Source organism: Hyla sarda, chromosome 6, assembly GCF_029499605.1.
Source record: "Hyla sarda isolate aHylSar1 chromosome 6, aHylSar1.hap1, whole genome shotgun sequence".
In the NCBI taxonomy this organism is placed as follows: Eukaryota; Metazoa; Chordata; class Amphibia; order Anura; family Hylidae; genus Hyla; species Hyla sarda.
The window spans coordinates 138911633-138927750 of NC_079194.1; the positions used below are offsets into that span (position 1 = coordinate 138911633).

General features: G+C 47.0%; 1 pseudogene; it reads left to right on the forward strand.

Annotated features, from left to right (window-relative positions):
- Positions 1–9827, forward strand: part of LOC130276196 (trypsin-like) — a 36073-nt pseudogene extending 26246 nt beyond the window's left edge.
- Positions 9828–16118: the final 6291 nt, after the last annotated feature.

Consider the following 16118-nt stretch of genomic DNA (forward strand, 5'->3'; position numbering starts at 1 on the left):
AGTGGAGTAACCCTTTAAAGATATACAGTAGATGTTGGCTATCTCGAATGAGAATGTACCAATACTTTGGATCCCAAGATGATTTAAGGGTCCATTAAAAATTCAATATTATAACCTTTTATATTTTTTTACTTGCAGCAAACATGCCCAACCTCCTGCAGTGCCTGAACCGCCTCCCAGTGTATCAATGCCTACCCCGGAGAGATCACTGGCAACATGATCTGTGTTGGATATCTGGAAGGAGGTAAGGATTCCTGCCAGGTAATGTTTCTCCATCTATATATATATATATAAAACTCAACGTGTGTATGTATGTGTGTGCATGAGTATGTTCCAGCATCACGTCCAAACGGCTAAAGATATTAACATGAAACTTGGCACACATGTTACTTATATGTCAACAACAAACATAGGATAGGTAATTTAACCCTTACTCACCCCCATTTGCCATGGGCAGGGTTTTTGTTCAACCCCTTAAGGACCCAGGGTTTTTCTGTTTTTGCATTTTCGTTTTTTCCTCCTTACCTTTAAAAAATCATAACTCTTTCAATTTGTCACCTAAAAATCCATATGATGGCTTATTTTTTGCGCCACCAATTCTACGTTGTAAAGACATCAGTCATTTTACCCAAAAATCTATGGAGAAACGGAAAAAAAATCAATGTGAGACAAAATTGAAAAAAAAAACTACATTTTGTAACTTTTGGGGGCTTCCGTTTCTACACAGTACATTTTTCGGTAAAAATGACACCTTCTCTTTATTCTGTAGGTCCATATGGTTAAAATGATACCATACTTAAGTAGGTTTGATTTTGTCGTACTTCTGGAGAAAATCTAAACTACATGCAGGAAAATTTATACGTGTCAGGATCCGGATAGGTAGAGGACACTGGTGGTGGATCCTCTGTGTCAGTGGGGTGATGACGTGGGCCGTACCAGGGGAACGAAGTCTAAGGGGTTACTGGTTTTCACCAGAGCCCGCCGCAAGCGGGATGGACTTGCAGCGGCAGGTAACCCCCAGGTCGTTCCACCCGATAGCGACTCAACCCCAGCTGACGGCTGAGACAGGTGCGGTACAAGGGACAAGGCAAGAGCAAGGTCGGACGGAGCAGAAGGTCAGGGCAGGCAGCAAGGATCGTAGTCAGGGGCAACAGCAGAGGGTCTGGAACACTGGCTTGGAACATACACAAAACGCTTTCACTGGCACTAGGCAACAAGATCCGGCGATGACAGGAAGGGGAAGTGGGTTTTTATAAGGAGGGCACAGGTGCAGGTACTGATGGGGCCAGGCGCCAATCAATGGCGCACTGGCCCTATAAATCTCAGAGAGCCGGCACGCGCGCGCCCTAGGGAGCGGGGCTGCGCGCGCCGGGACTGAGCAGACGGAGGACGGGGCAGGTGAGGAGATTGGGATGCCGCGAGCGTTCCGGGGAGGAGCAGGGACCTGGAGCACTCGGCATAACAATACGTTTAAAATTGCCATATTCTGACCCCTATAACTTTTTTATTTTTCCGCGTATGGGGCGGTATGAGGGCTCATTTTTTGCACCGTGATCTGAAGTTTTTAGCTGTACCATTTTTGCATTGATAGGACTTATTGATCGCTTTTTATTCATTTTTTCATGATATAAAAAGTGACCAAAAATGCACTATTTTGGACTTTGGAATTTTTTTGCGCGTACGCCATTGACCGTGTGGTTTAATTAACGATATATTTTTATAATTCGGACATTTCCACACACGGCGATACCATATATGTTTATTTTTATTTTTATTTACACTGGTTTTTTTTTTATGGGAAAAGGGGGGTGATTCAAACTTTTAATAGGGACCTATAACACTGCACACACTGATCTTTTACATTGATCACTGGTTTCTCATAAGAAACCAGTGATCGATGATTCTGCCGCTTGACTGCTCATGCATGGATCTCAGGCACTGAGCAGTCATTCGGCGATCGGACAGCGAGGAGGCAGGTAGGGATCCTCCAGCTGCGATCAATAAGTCCTATCAATAACTCCTATCAATGCAAAAATGGTACCGTTAAGTACTTCAGATCACGGCGCAAAAAATGAGCCCTCATACCGCCCCATACACGCAAAAATAAAAAAGTTATAGGGGTCAGAAGATGACAATTTTAAACATATTAATTTTCCTGCATGTAGTTATGATTTTTTTCCAGAAGTCCGACAAAATCAAACCTATATAAGTAGGGTATCATTTTAATTGTATGGACCTACAGAATAAAGATAAGGTGTCATTTTTACCGAAAAATTTACTACGTAGAAACGGAAGCCCCCAAAAGTAACAAAACTGTGTTTTTTTTTCAATTTTGTCGCACATTGTTTTTGTTTTCCGTTTCACCGTAGATTTTTGGGCAAAATGACTGACGTCATTACAAAGTAGAATTGGTGGCGCAAAAAATAAGCCATCATATGGATTTTTAGGTGCAAAATTGTGTTATGAGTTATGATTTTTTAAAGGCAAGGAGCAAAAAACGAAAATTCAAAAATGAAAAAAAAAAACGTCCTTAAGGGGTTAAAGGGGTACTCCACTGGAAAACATTTACTTTTATATCAACTGGTACCAGAAAGTTAAACAGATTTTTTAATTAATTCTATTTAAAATCTTAATCCTTACAGTACATATAAGCTGTTGTATTCTCCACAGGAAGTTGTGTAGTTTTATCCAGGCTGTCCACAATGCTCTGTCTGTCCATGTTAGGAACTGCTCAGAGCAGGATAGGTTTGCAATGGGGATTTGCTCCTACTATGGACAGTTCTTGACATGGACAGAGGTGTCAGCACAGAGCACTGTAGTCAGACAGAAAATAAATTAAAAAAGAAAAGAACTTCCTTTGAATCACTTATACAGCAGCTAATAAGTACTGGAAGGATTAAGATTTTTAAGTAGAAGTAATTTATAAATCTGTTTAACTTTGTAGCACCAGTTGATTAAAAAATGTTTTTTCCAGTAGAGTACCCCTTTATGCAGTGGGAAGGTTATGCTGGGAGTTGTAGTTTCACTCATCATAACTGTAGAACTGACAAGTGACTACAGCTCTGATAGGACATAGTGAGGAGAATACACAATAATGTCAGTGACTACAGGTGACGTCTTCTCTATAGTCTTTCCTTATCTAATTCAGATGGTACATACCGCCTGGTCCAGCTAAAACTTCTGCCTGTAGAATGTGACGCCCAGATGACTCCTCACTATGTCAGCGCATTCTCATCCTCTATATGAAAACAAGTATTATTATAAACCTGCCAGACACTGTATCCTCTAAATATAATACTACTATACACCTACTATACCTCTTTGATTATAAACCTTCCATACACTGTACCCACTGAATATAATGCTACCACACATCTGTACATTCTGAATATAATACCAACACATACTGTACCCTCTGAATATAAATCTGCCACATACTGTACCCTCTGAATATATATCTGGTGGTGTTGCTAGTGGATGATGGGGGTGCTAGTACTGGGGGGGGGGTGTTGCTGAGGATGATGAGGGTTCTACTGGCCATCCCCCTGGCAGTATCACCCCCATCATCCATCGGCAGGATCATCCTCCTGGCAGGAGCACCCCCATCATCCACCATCAGGATCTGCTGATGGAGGTGCTGCTGCTGGGGGGGGGGGGGTTTGCTGGTGGATGATGAGGGTGCTACTGCCAGGGGGGGAGAATTAGGTAGGTAGCAGTTCCCCCACTTAAGGTAGGTAGCAGTTTCCCCACATTAGGTAGCAGTTTCCCCACATTAGGTAGCATAGATTCCCCACATTTGGTAGTAGTTTCCCCCCATTAGGCCGCAGGTTCCCTTGCATGTTCCCCACAATAGGTCAAAGTCTCCCCACATTAGACACAGTCACACACACAGAGTCACACACACAGAGAGTCACACACAGACAGAGAGTCACACACAGACAGGGAGCCACACACAGACAGAGATAGCGGCAGACAGACACACAAACACACACACACACAGACACACATACACAGAGAGTCACACACACAGTCTCACACACAGAGAGTCACACACAGTGACACACACAGACAGAGTCTCACACACGCACACACAGTCACACACACAGAGTCACACATACACAGAGTCACACACAGTGACACACACAGACAGAGTCTCACACACGCACACACAGTCACACACACAGAGTCACACACACACAGAGTCACACACAGTCACACACAAACAGTCACACACACAGAGTCACACACAGTCACACACACAGTCACACACACACATAGAGTCACACACAGTCACACACACACAGAGAGTCACACACAGTCACACACACACACACAGACAGAGACACACAAACAGAGATAGAGTGAGATACACACTCACTCACCCATCCAGCGCAGCGCTCCTTCTCTCCGGGCGCTCTGCGAGTGACGTCACGTCCTCCTGCGCGGTTCCTGCGGAGGGACGTCGGGCCGGCGCAACAGAAGACGTGGGGGCGCAGGCCAGTTCACTGTGCAGGTGACGGGGGGGGGGGTGCTAGTGAGGGGGGGTGCTAGTACAGAGACAGCGCAAGTGAGGACCGGGGGCGTACCTGGTGTCACCCCATCAGGATGGTGTCACCCAGTGCAGGCCGCACCCCCCGCACCCCGGTCCCAACACCACTGGATGGGAGGTCGAGATAGGAGGTCGAGTTAGGAGGTCGGGATAGGAGGTGGACTGCTCATGCATGGATCTCAGGCACTGAGCAGTCATTCGGCGATCGGACAGCGAGGACGCAGGTAGGGATCCTCCAGCTGTGATGTAAGCTGTTCGGGATGCCGTGATTTCACCACGGCTATCCTGAACAGTTCCCTGAGCTAACCGGCATGGTTTCACTTTTATTCTAGACGCGGCTACTGAGGGGTTAATAACGCGCGGCACCGCGATCAATGGCGCGCGCTATTAGCCACAGGTCCTGACACGCCGTGGCCCCGCGTTATAGATCGGGAGCGGACTCAGGACGTACAGGTACGCCATGGGTCCTTAACAGGTTAAAGTCCCATACAAGTCTATGGGAACTATATGTTACTGCATAACTTCCAAACGGGTGGAGATATTTCGATAATACTTGGTCACATGTTACTTATATGTCAACTTAAAATATAGGATAGTTAATTTAACCCTTACCTACCCCCATTTGTGAGGGTCGGGGTTTTTGTTTAAAGTCCCATGCAAATCAATGGGAAATGTATGTTCCCATATAACTTCCGTACGGCTGGAGATATTTTAATACCTGGTACACATATTACAGGTCGGGATATGAGGACGGGATGGGAGCAGTGGCGTTGCTAGGGTTGGTGTCACCCGGTGCGGTAGAAAATGGTGTCACCCCATACCTCCCCCCCCCCCCCTCAGTAAGTTTTTAGCCTGTTGTGACAGACACCACTGGTGTAGCGCATTGTGAGAAATTCCAGTATAAAAATCAGATATACCAGTTGCCACAGAATAGGAAAGTGTTAAAAAAGTTTTTACCATTTAAATATACAGCTCCCAGAATTACTTAACCTCTTAAGGACCAAGGGCGTACAGGTACGCCCTTGGTCCTGCTCTCCTGATATAACGCGGGGTTACACAGTAACCCCGCGTCATATCGCGGCGGGCCCGGCGTCATAGTGAAGCCGGGACCCGCCTCTAATAGCGCGCAGCGCCGATCGCGGCACCGCGCGCAATTAACCCTTTAGCCGCGCTGCTCAGCTCAGCTAAAAGTGAAACCGAAAGTGGCCGGCTAGCTCAGTCGGGCTGTTCGGGATAGCCGCGGCTAATCGCGGCATCCCGAACAGCTGACAGGACAGCGGGAGGGCCCCTACCTGCCTCCTCGCTGTCCGATCGCCGAATGACTGCTCAGTGCCTGAGATCCAGGCCTGAGCAGTCATGTGGCAGAATCGTTGATCACTGGTTTCTTATGAGAAACCAGTGATCAGCATAGAAGATCAGTGTGTGCAGTGTTATAGGTCCCTATGGGACCTATAACACTGCAAAAAAAAAGTGAAAAAAAAAGTGAATAAAGATCATTTAACTCCTCCCCTATTAAAAGTTTGAATCACCCCCCTTTTCCAATAAAAAAAAAAAACACAGTGTAAATAAAAATAAAAATAAACATATGTGGTATCACCGCATGTGGAAATGTCCGAATTATAAAAATATATCATTAATTAAACCGCTCGGTCAATGGCGTGCGCGCAAAAAAATTCCAAAGTCCAAAATAGTGCATTTTTGGTCACTTTTTATATAATTTAAAAATGAATAAAAAGCGATCAATAAGTCCTATCAATGCAAAAATGGTACCGTTAAATACTTCAGATCACGGCGCAAAAAATGAGCCCTCATACCGCCCCATACACGCAAAAATAAAAAAGTTATAGGGGTCAGAAGATGACAATTTTAAACGTATTAATTTTCCTGCATGTAGTTATGATTTTTTCCAGAAGTCTGACAAAATCAAACCTATATAAGTAGGGTATCATTTTAATTGTATGGACCTACAGAATAAAGATAAGGTGTCATTTTTACCGAAAAATTTACTACGTAGAAACGGAAGCCCCCAAAAGTAACAAAACTGTGTTTTTTTTTCAATTTTGTCGCACATTGTTTTTGTTTTCCGTTTCACCATAGATTTTTGGGCAAAATGACTGACGTCATTACAAAGTAGAATTGGTGGCGCAAAAAGTAAGCCATCATATGGATTTTTAGGTGCAAAATTGTGTTATGAGTTATGATTTTTTAAAGGCAAGGAGCAAAAAACGAAAATGCAAAAATGAAAAAAAAAAAACGTCCTTAAGGGGTTAAAGGGGTACTCCACTGGAAAACATTTACTTTTATATCAACTGGTACCAGAAAGTTAAACAGATTTTTTAATTAATTCTATTTAAAATCTTAATCCTTACAGTACATATAAGCTGTTGTATTCTCCACAGGAAGTTGTGTAGTTTTTTCCAGGCTGTCCACAATGCTCTGTCTGTCCATGTTAGGAACTGTTCAGAGCAGGATAGGTTTGCAATGGGGATTTGCTCCTACTATGGACAGTTCTTGACATGGACAGAGGTGTCAGCACAGAGCACTGTAGTCAGACAGAAAATAAATTAAAAAAGAAAAGAACTTCCTTTGAATCACTTATACAGCAGCTAATAAGTACTGGAAGGATTAAGATTTTTAAGTAGAAGTAATTTATAAATCTGTTTAACTTTGTAGCACCAGTTGATTAAAAAATGTTTTTTCCAGTAGAGTACCCCTTTATGCAGTGGGAAGGTTATGCTGGGAGTTGTAGTTTCACTCATCATAACTGTAGAACTGACAAGTGACTACAGCTCTGATAGGACATAGTGAGGAGAATACACAATAATGTCAGTGACTACAGGTGACGTCTTCTCTATAGTCTTTCCTTATCTAATTCAGAAGGTACATACCGCCTGGTCCAGCTAAAATTTCTGCCTGTAGAATGTGACGCCCAGATGACTCCTCACTATGTCAGCGCATTCTCATCCTCTATATGAAAACAAGTATTATTATAAACCTGCCAGACACTGTATCCTCTAAATATAATACTACTATACACCTACTATACCTCTTTGAATCTAAACCTTCCATACACTGTACCCACTGAATATAATGCTACCACACATCTGTACATTCTGAATATAATACCAACACATACTGTACCCTCTGAATATAAATCTGCCACATACTGTACCCTCTGAATATATATCTGGTGGTGTTGCTAGTGGATGATGGGGGTGCTAGTACTGGGGGGGGGTGTTGCTGAGGATGATGAGGGTTCTACTGGCCATCCCCCTGGCAGTATCACCCCCATCATCCATCGGCAGGATCATCCTCCTGGCAGGAGCACCCCCATCATCCACAATCAGGATCTGCTGATGGAGGTGCTGCTGCTGGGGGGGTTTGCTGCTGGATGATGAGGGTGCTACTGCCAGGGGGGGGAGAATTAGGTAGGTAGCAGTTAACCCACTTAAGGTAGGTAGCAGTTTCCCCACATTAGGTAGCAGTTTCCCCACATTAGGTAGCATAGATTCCCCACATTTGGTAGTAGTTTCCCCCCATTAGGCCGCAGGTTCCCTTGCATGTTCCCCACAATAGGTCAAAGTCTCCCCACATTAGACACAGTCACACACACAGAGTCACACACACAGAGAGTCACACACAGACAGAGAGTCACACACAGACAGGGAGCCACACACAGACAGAGATAGCGGCAGACAGACACACAAACACACACACACACAGACACACATACACAGAGAGTCACACACACACACAGTCTCACACACAGAGAGTCACACACAGTGACACACACAGACAGAGTCTCACACACGCACACACAGTCACACACACAGAGTCACACATACACAGAGTCACACACAGTGACACACACAGACAGAGTCTCACACACGCACACACACAGTCACACACACACACATAGAGAGTCACACACACACAGTCACACACACAGAGTCACACACAGTCACACACACAGTCACACACACACACATAGAGTCACACACAGTCACACACACACAGAGAGTCACACACAGTCACACACACACACACAGACAGAGACACACAAACAGAGATAGAGTGAGATACACACTCACTCACCCATCCAGCGCAGCGCTCCTTCTCTCCGGGAGCTCTGCGAGTGACGTCACGTCCTCCTGCGCGGTTCCTGTGGAGGGACGTCGGGCCGGCGCAACAGAAGACGTGGGGGCGCAGGCCAGTTCACTGTGCAGGTGACAGGGGGGGTGCTAGTGAGGGGGGGGGTGCTAGTACAGAGACAGCGCAAGTGAGGACCGGGGGCGTACCTGGTGTCACCCCATCAGGATGGTGTCACCCAGTGCAGGCCGCACCCCCCGCACCCCGGTCCCAACACCACTGGATGGGAGGTCGAGATAGGAGGTCGAGTTAGGAGGTCGGGATAGGAGGTGGAGATAGGAGGACAGGATAGGAGGACGGGATAGGAGGACGGGATAGGAGGTCGAGATAGGAGATCGAGATAGTAGGATGGGATAGGAGGTTGGGATAGGAGGTCGTGATAGGAGGTCGTGGTATGAGGACGGGATATGGGGTTGTGATATGAAGTCAAAAGCTTCCTCCTTTGTTGATTTTCCTCCACAACAAGGATTAAGAAGGAAAAACCGGGCAACGGCGGGTACTCAGCTAGTAGTCTTATAAATTCCATAGTAATGATAATAAGATTTAAGCTCTAAAATGATACCCAAAATTGTTATGTAATATTTAAAGTATCATTATCATTATTATTATTGCCATTTCTTGTTTAATTTCTAGTAGAAAGAAATATATGGTCCTTAATCATTTGCATATATATTTTACTCATAATGATCATAAAGGTTATGACATTTATGGTTGTACAAAAAGAAAATAACATCAACTTATAAAGACAACAGGGGTCTCACCATGTATCTCTAGAGACTTGTGATATATTTGAGAAAGATTATTATTTTTTGTTCTATTTCCTAGAATAAAAATGTAAAATAGTAATCCTATTAAAATGTCAATAATTATTTCTGCATCTACTCAGGGTGACTACGGTGGACCCGTGGTCTGCAATGGACAGCTCCAGGGTGTTGTCTCCTGGAGATACGGCTGTGCCCTCAGAAACTATCCTGGTGTCTACTCCAAGGTCTGCAACTACAACTCCTGGATCTCCAGCACCGTTGCCACCAACTAAACATTTTTTTCTCTGGTTGTTTTTTATGTTTATTCTGCTATTATTTTTGTCATTTACAACTTTATAGCAGCTAAAATGTCAATAAAAACGTAAAGCCAACAACAGACTGTCTTCTCTTTAATGTCCATTGGTGTCACGATCCCGGCTGGTAGGAGGTGGATCCTCTGTGCCCGAGAGGGATTGGCGAGGACCGTGCTAGTGGACCGGTTCTAAGTCACTACTGGTTTTCACCAGAGCCCGCCGCAAAGCGGGATGGTCTTGCTGCGGCGGTAGTGACCAGGTCGTATCCACTAGCAACGGCTCAACCTCTCTGACTGTTGAAGATAGGCGCGGTACAAGGGAGTAGACAGAAGCAAGGTCGGACGTAGCAGAAGGTCGGGGCAGGCAGCAAGGATCGTAGTCAGGGGCAACGGCAGGAGGTCAGGAACACGGGCTAGGAACAAACAAGGGAACGCTTTCACTAGGCACAAGGGCAACAAGATCCGGCAAGGGAGTGCAGGGGAAGTGAGGTATAAGTAGGGAGTGCACAGGAGGAAACTAATCAAGGTAATTGGAAGATTGGACCAGGCACCATCATTGGTGCACTGGCCCTTTAAATCGCAGAGACCCGGCGCGCGCGCGCCCTAGGGAGCGGGGCCGCGCCCGCCGGGACAGGACCGACGGAGAGCGAGTCAGGTACGGGAGCCGGGGTGCGCATCGCGAGCGGGCGCCACCCGCATCGCGAATCGCATCCCGGCTGGAGGCGGTACCGCAGCGCACCCGGTCAGGAGATCTGACCGGGGCGCTGCAGCAACGAGGATGAGGCGAGCGCTCCGGGGAGGAACGGGGACCCGGAGCGCTCGGCGTAACAGTACCCCCCCCCCCTTGGGTCTCCCCCTCTTCTTGGGTCCAAAGAACCTGAGGAACAAAAACTCAATTCTTTCGTGATGAGGTCCGATGCACATTAGGAGGGGTTCCGTGCGGTAACGCACGGCGCAGTCCAAACTTTCATTGTTAACACAATTGATGTAGAGGGGTCTGGCGAGACTGGTCACAGGGATGTTGAACCTGTTGATAAGAGAGGCCAAAAAAAAATTTCCTGCAGATCCGGAATCCAAGAAGGCCATAGTAGAGAAGGAGAAGGTAGAGGCAGATATCCGCACAGGCACAGTAAGGCGTGGAGAAGCAGAGTTGACATCAAGAACTGTGTCACCTTTGTGCGGAGTCAGCGTACGTCTTTCCAGGCGGGGAGGACGGATAGGACAATCCTTCAGGAAGTGTTCGGTACCGGCATAGTACAGGCAAAGATTCTCCATGCGGCGTCGTGTCCTCTCTTGAGGTGTCAAGCGAGACCGGTCAACTTGCATAGCCTCCACGGCGGGAGGCACAGGAACGGTTTGCAGAGGACCAGAGGAGAGAGGAGCCGGGGAGAAAAAACGCCTCGTGCGAACAAAGTCCATATCCAGGCGGAGCTCCAGACGCCATCCGGAAAAACGCATGTCAATGCGAGTGGCAAGATGAATGAGTTCATGTAGGTTAGCAGGAGTTTCTCGTGCGGCCAGAACATCTTTAATGTTGCTGGATAGGCCTTTTTTAAAGGTCGCGCAGAGAGCCTCACTATTCCAGGACAACTCGGAAGCAAGAGCACGGAACTGAATGGCGTACTCGCCAACGGAAGAAACACCCTGGGCCAGGTTCAGCAGGGCAGTCTCGGCAGAAGAAGCTCGGGCAGGCTCCTCGAAGACACCACGGACCTCAGCGAAGAAGGACTGGACTGTGGCTGTGGCAGGATCATTGCGGTCCCAGAGTGGTGTGGCCCCAGACAAGGCCTTTCCAGAAAGGAGACCACGGGAGAGTCTAGAGTCCTCATCAAATTTGTCCGGCAGGGACAAGCAGGGGTTAGGAGCGGCCGGTTGCTGCGGAGGAGTTGCAGGAGCCGGCGGAGGAGATGGTTGTTGCAGCTGCTGTGTCTGTGACTGAAGTTGCTGTATCTGCGGCAGCAGCTGCTGTATCTGTGACTGAAGTTGCAGTGTCACGGTGGTCAAGTATGCCAGCTGGTGATTTCGTTGGGCAATCTGTCGGGCTTGCTGGGCGACCAGTCGGGCTTGCTGGGCGACCAGTGTGGGGAGGTCGGCGACAACTGGCAGAGGAACTTCAGCGGAATCCATGGCCGGATCTACTGTCACGATCCCGGCTGGTAGGAGGTGGATCCTCTGTGCCCGAGAGGGATTGGCGAGGACCGTGCTAGTGGACCGGTTCTAAGTCACTACTGGTTTTCACCAGAGCCCGCCGCAAAGCGGGATGGTCTTGCTGCGGCGGTAGTGACCAGGTCGTATCCACTAGCAACGGCTCAACCTCTCTGACTGCTGAAGATAGGCGCGGTACAAGGGAGTAGACAGAAGCAAGGTCGGACGTAGCAGAAGGTCGGGGCAGGCAGCAAGGATCGTAGTCAGGGGCAACGGCAGGAGGTCAGGAACACGGGCTAGGAACAAACAAGGGAACGCTTTCACTAGGCACAAGGGCAACAAGATCCGGCAAGGGAGTGCAGGGGAAGTGAGGTATAAGTAGGGAGTGCACAGGAGGAAACTAATCAAGGTAATTGGAAGATTGGACCAGGCACCATCATTGGTGCACTGGCCCTTTAAATCGCAGAGACCCGGCGCGCGCGCGCCCTAGGGAGCGAATCGCATCCCGGCTGGAGGCGGTACCGCAGCGCACCCGGTCAGGAGATCTGACCGGGGCGCTGCAGCAACGAGGATGAGGCGAGCGCTCCGGGGAGGAACGGGGACCCGGAGCGCTCGGCGTAACAATTGGCTTTGTAATGTCGGACATGACGTAATGGAATGTAGCATGGAAGGTGGCAGAATTATTGGCTCTAAAGGTGGAGATATTAGCAGCAGGAAGAAGGGGATAGAGTAACATTACCATAATGTTAATATTAGTAGTAATTCTTCACCCTGAATATTGTGTTGTTTTATTTATGGTCTTGTCCAGGTTATTACAAATGGGCCCACATTAATATGCATGTGTGGTACCATGGGTGTTGTAGGGAAAATATCTTATCACTTCTCGAAGCCAGGGCACCATTAGCCTAAACATGGTCCGAGGTTGGAGACAACTTCTCCTGGGCCAGACACAGGGAGTAAAGGAACACACCGACATCAGGTTACGGATAACTGTATTTACTGAGCAGATGGTATTACATAGACAGTATGGTGTAGAGTGAGACGATGCAGCGTAACCCCTTGGGAGCCCTGTTGCCTTGCTGGGACTTGTGGTGCTTTCTTCAAATGAATTGATACTGACTTGAGAAACTTGTAGACTGATCCTGGTAGCTTGGGTTCTTTCAAAGTATTGTAGCCTCCTCCGCCAGGGCATGAACTTCAACCATGCGGGTGATCCTTGCAGAGTGACCGGATAGAATAAATTTGATCTGGGCCTTCCCGTGAGCACACACCACACCTTACACCTTTACCAAACTTGCTCAGACGATCAACTGGAACTTAACTCAACTGGGGCAACTCCTCCCCCACTACACTATATGGGAAAGAATTTAGGGGTTCCCATTGGCAGGCAGGGTCACATGAGGCTTACACCGCTCTCTGCTTAAAGGCACAGTGATATATAAATAACATACATTAAGGTAACAACAACCAAATTCATTTAAAAAATATATTACTCAATAAAGTGCATAACATAATTAATATAATGATAAGTCTTTTGGTGGGCCCAACAGTTGTGCTGCCAGGCTGCCCAAAGCAGTCCGAAGCCAAAGGACAGCCATTGGTGCTGGGACACCACACGTATGGTATTACAGTTCCTGTGCTGCAGCCTCCTAGGGTTCTCCTCTACTCTATATGTATAAGGTGACATTATTTGAATCTATATGGATTATAATTTACTACCAAAAATTTGCTTATTACCCTGTAGTGTTGATCCATGGGACGGCAAAGAAAAAAAAACTAAAAACATTATGCAGATAGATGCCAATATTTTTCATCACTTCAAGGGTAGGGTCAAATGTAACGGATCAACAGTGTAATTTAAACTGCAAATCCACCAGTTATCCAACCCATAGTGTGCCTCCAGCTGTTGACAACCCCCTCCCCGCCCCCTGGCTTGTTCGCAGTGGCAATACACTGCTCCGAGCAGCCACACAGGGGCTCGCAGTGTTCACATCGTAGAGCTGTGTGGATTGCAGCTGCAAGCAGGCCAGGGGGCGGGGCGTGGCGGGGTGGCTAACAGCTGGAGGCACACTATGGGTCGGGTCACCCGCGGATCTGTAGCGTAAAATACGCAGCATATCCATTACGTGTGACCCTACCCTTATAAATTCTTTCCTTGTTTCAGAAATAGTGAATAGAGAAAGCAATGGCGGGCAACTGAATAACAATAGGGGTTCTACCCTTTCCTGTGAGGCCCCCCTCCTTGAGTGAAAGCTGTTGTTGTACGTATCACCCCTTATAAGCGGGTAGCACTCATTCAAAGAGCTGCGGGCCGTCACAGACTTCTCTGGTATCCTGAGCAAGATACTGGCAAACAGATCATGGGGATTAAGGTAAAAGGCGCAAGCTGAAACTAGCGCTGACCTAGATTCTCGGAAAACATTGTTTTAATAAATGTATCAATTTTATTGACTCAATAAACTAAAACTTAAAGTTCAAGTATGGCAAAAACGCATTTCGGGAGGTCTATCTCCCTTCTTCGGATTACTGATACATGATACAGTAAGAGCATCTGCATTTATAGGAGAAGAGGGCACCAAACACAGTCACAATGAAGGGGGCAGGATTAACATAAATGTAAATAACATGAATGAAAGGTTAACGGGGGCATATAAAAGAATTAACCATATGTGTACTAATACATTGGAATACACAGATTTAAAACATTAAAATGTAATCACGAAGAAATTGACTGTCAGGCTGAGAATAGACTTGAAAATAACCTAATAACCTCATAAGTTGTCATGGCGATTCACAGGACACTGCTACAACGGACGGAAGCAAGTGTCGAAATGTAAAAACGGTCACACAGTACAGCAGCCGATCGGAGGATGATCATACACAAGATCCACATTGGGAGCCACTATCAAATTAGATCACATGACCATTTTTGACCAATCAACATGGAGCAGGCATTAGTTGACTGTATAAAGTTGTTATGGTAGCCACAGGCAGCATTGTTTTTTTTATTGAAGATCATGGCGCACTTGTTGCACGAGTGGTGATAAGTAGAGCGGCTCTTAGATGTATCTTACCATAGCCGTACTGTGTAACAGAGCCACGCAAATTATAGGTATAATTAGAGATGAGCGAATCGAAGCTGACGAACCCGAATTCGTTATGGATTTCATGAAATATTCAATTTGCAATTAATGTGAATATCACCAGAATTCTATCGAGCGAATCGCTTCATTAAACTCCATTTACTGCGGTCCAGGCTCCAGGGCATCTAAAATGGGGGATCCACATGTCAGTACATGGGGCAAGCCACAACACCAACTTGGACAGGTAACGCCGCTTCCTGCTCCACGTTCTCAGACCATTGGTCATGTGACAGTGTGCGACTCCGCCTCCTCATCCTCCATCATGTCCTCAGTCTACACTGGCCAGACAAGTCTCAGTGCCCCTTCAGCATACCATGTGTGCAGGGCACGGCGGTGTCAAGCTGTTCTTCATATGGTTTGCCTTGGTGAAAAAAGTCACACAGGGGAGGAACTGCTAAAAGTCATTCGTAATGAAATGGCTTACTCCACGAAAACTGGAAATGGGAACCATGGTGACTGACAACAGGAAGAACGTCTTGCATGCACTGCGACTGGGAAGGCTGAGCCATGCGCCCTTTCATTTTTTATGCGCCCTGCAAGGCACACAAGTTCATTCTGAATGTGAAGCAGTTCCTGAAGTGTCCCCCCCCCCATTTGCAAGACATCCAAACAATGGGAAGAAAACTTTGCATGCACTTCAGCCACTCATACACCGCAAAGCACACCCTCCTTGAGCTGCAGCGTCAGAATGGTATCCCCCAACATAGTCTGATTTGTGACTTTGCCACATGTTGGAATTCCACCCTCCATATGTTGGACGGACTGTACGAACAGAGAAAAGCCATCACCAATTTCTTGATGATCCAAGTGGATAGGGGTACTCCCCTGTGTAACTTCAATGTGAACCAGTGGCAGCTCATACGTGACACCTGCCGTTTGCTCAGGCCCTTTGAGGAAGCTACATTATTAGTAAATCACCAGGATTACGGGGTGAACAACGTCATTCCACTGCTTCATTTCTTACAACACGTGTTGGAAACTATGGCTGGTCAGGGCACTGGAGACGTGGCGTCTACATCTCACGGCCACATGAGCCCTGTGGGGGCTGTACTGGAGGAGGAGGAGGAGGAAGGGCA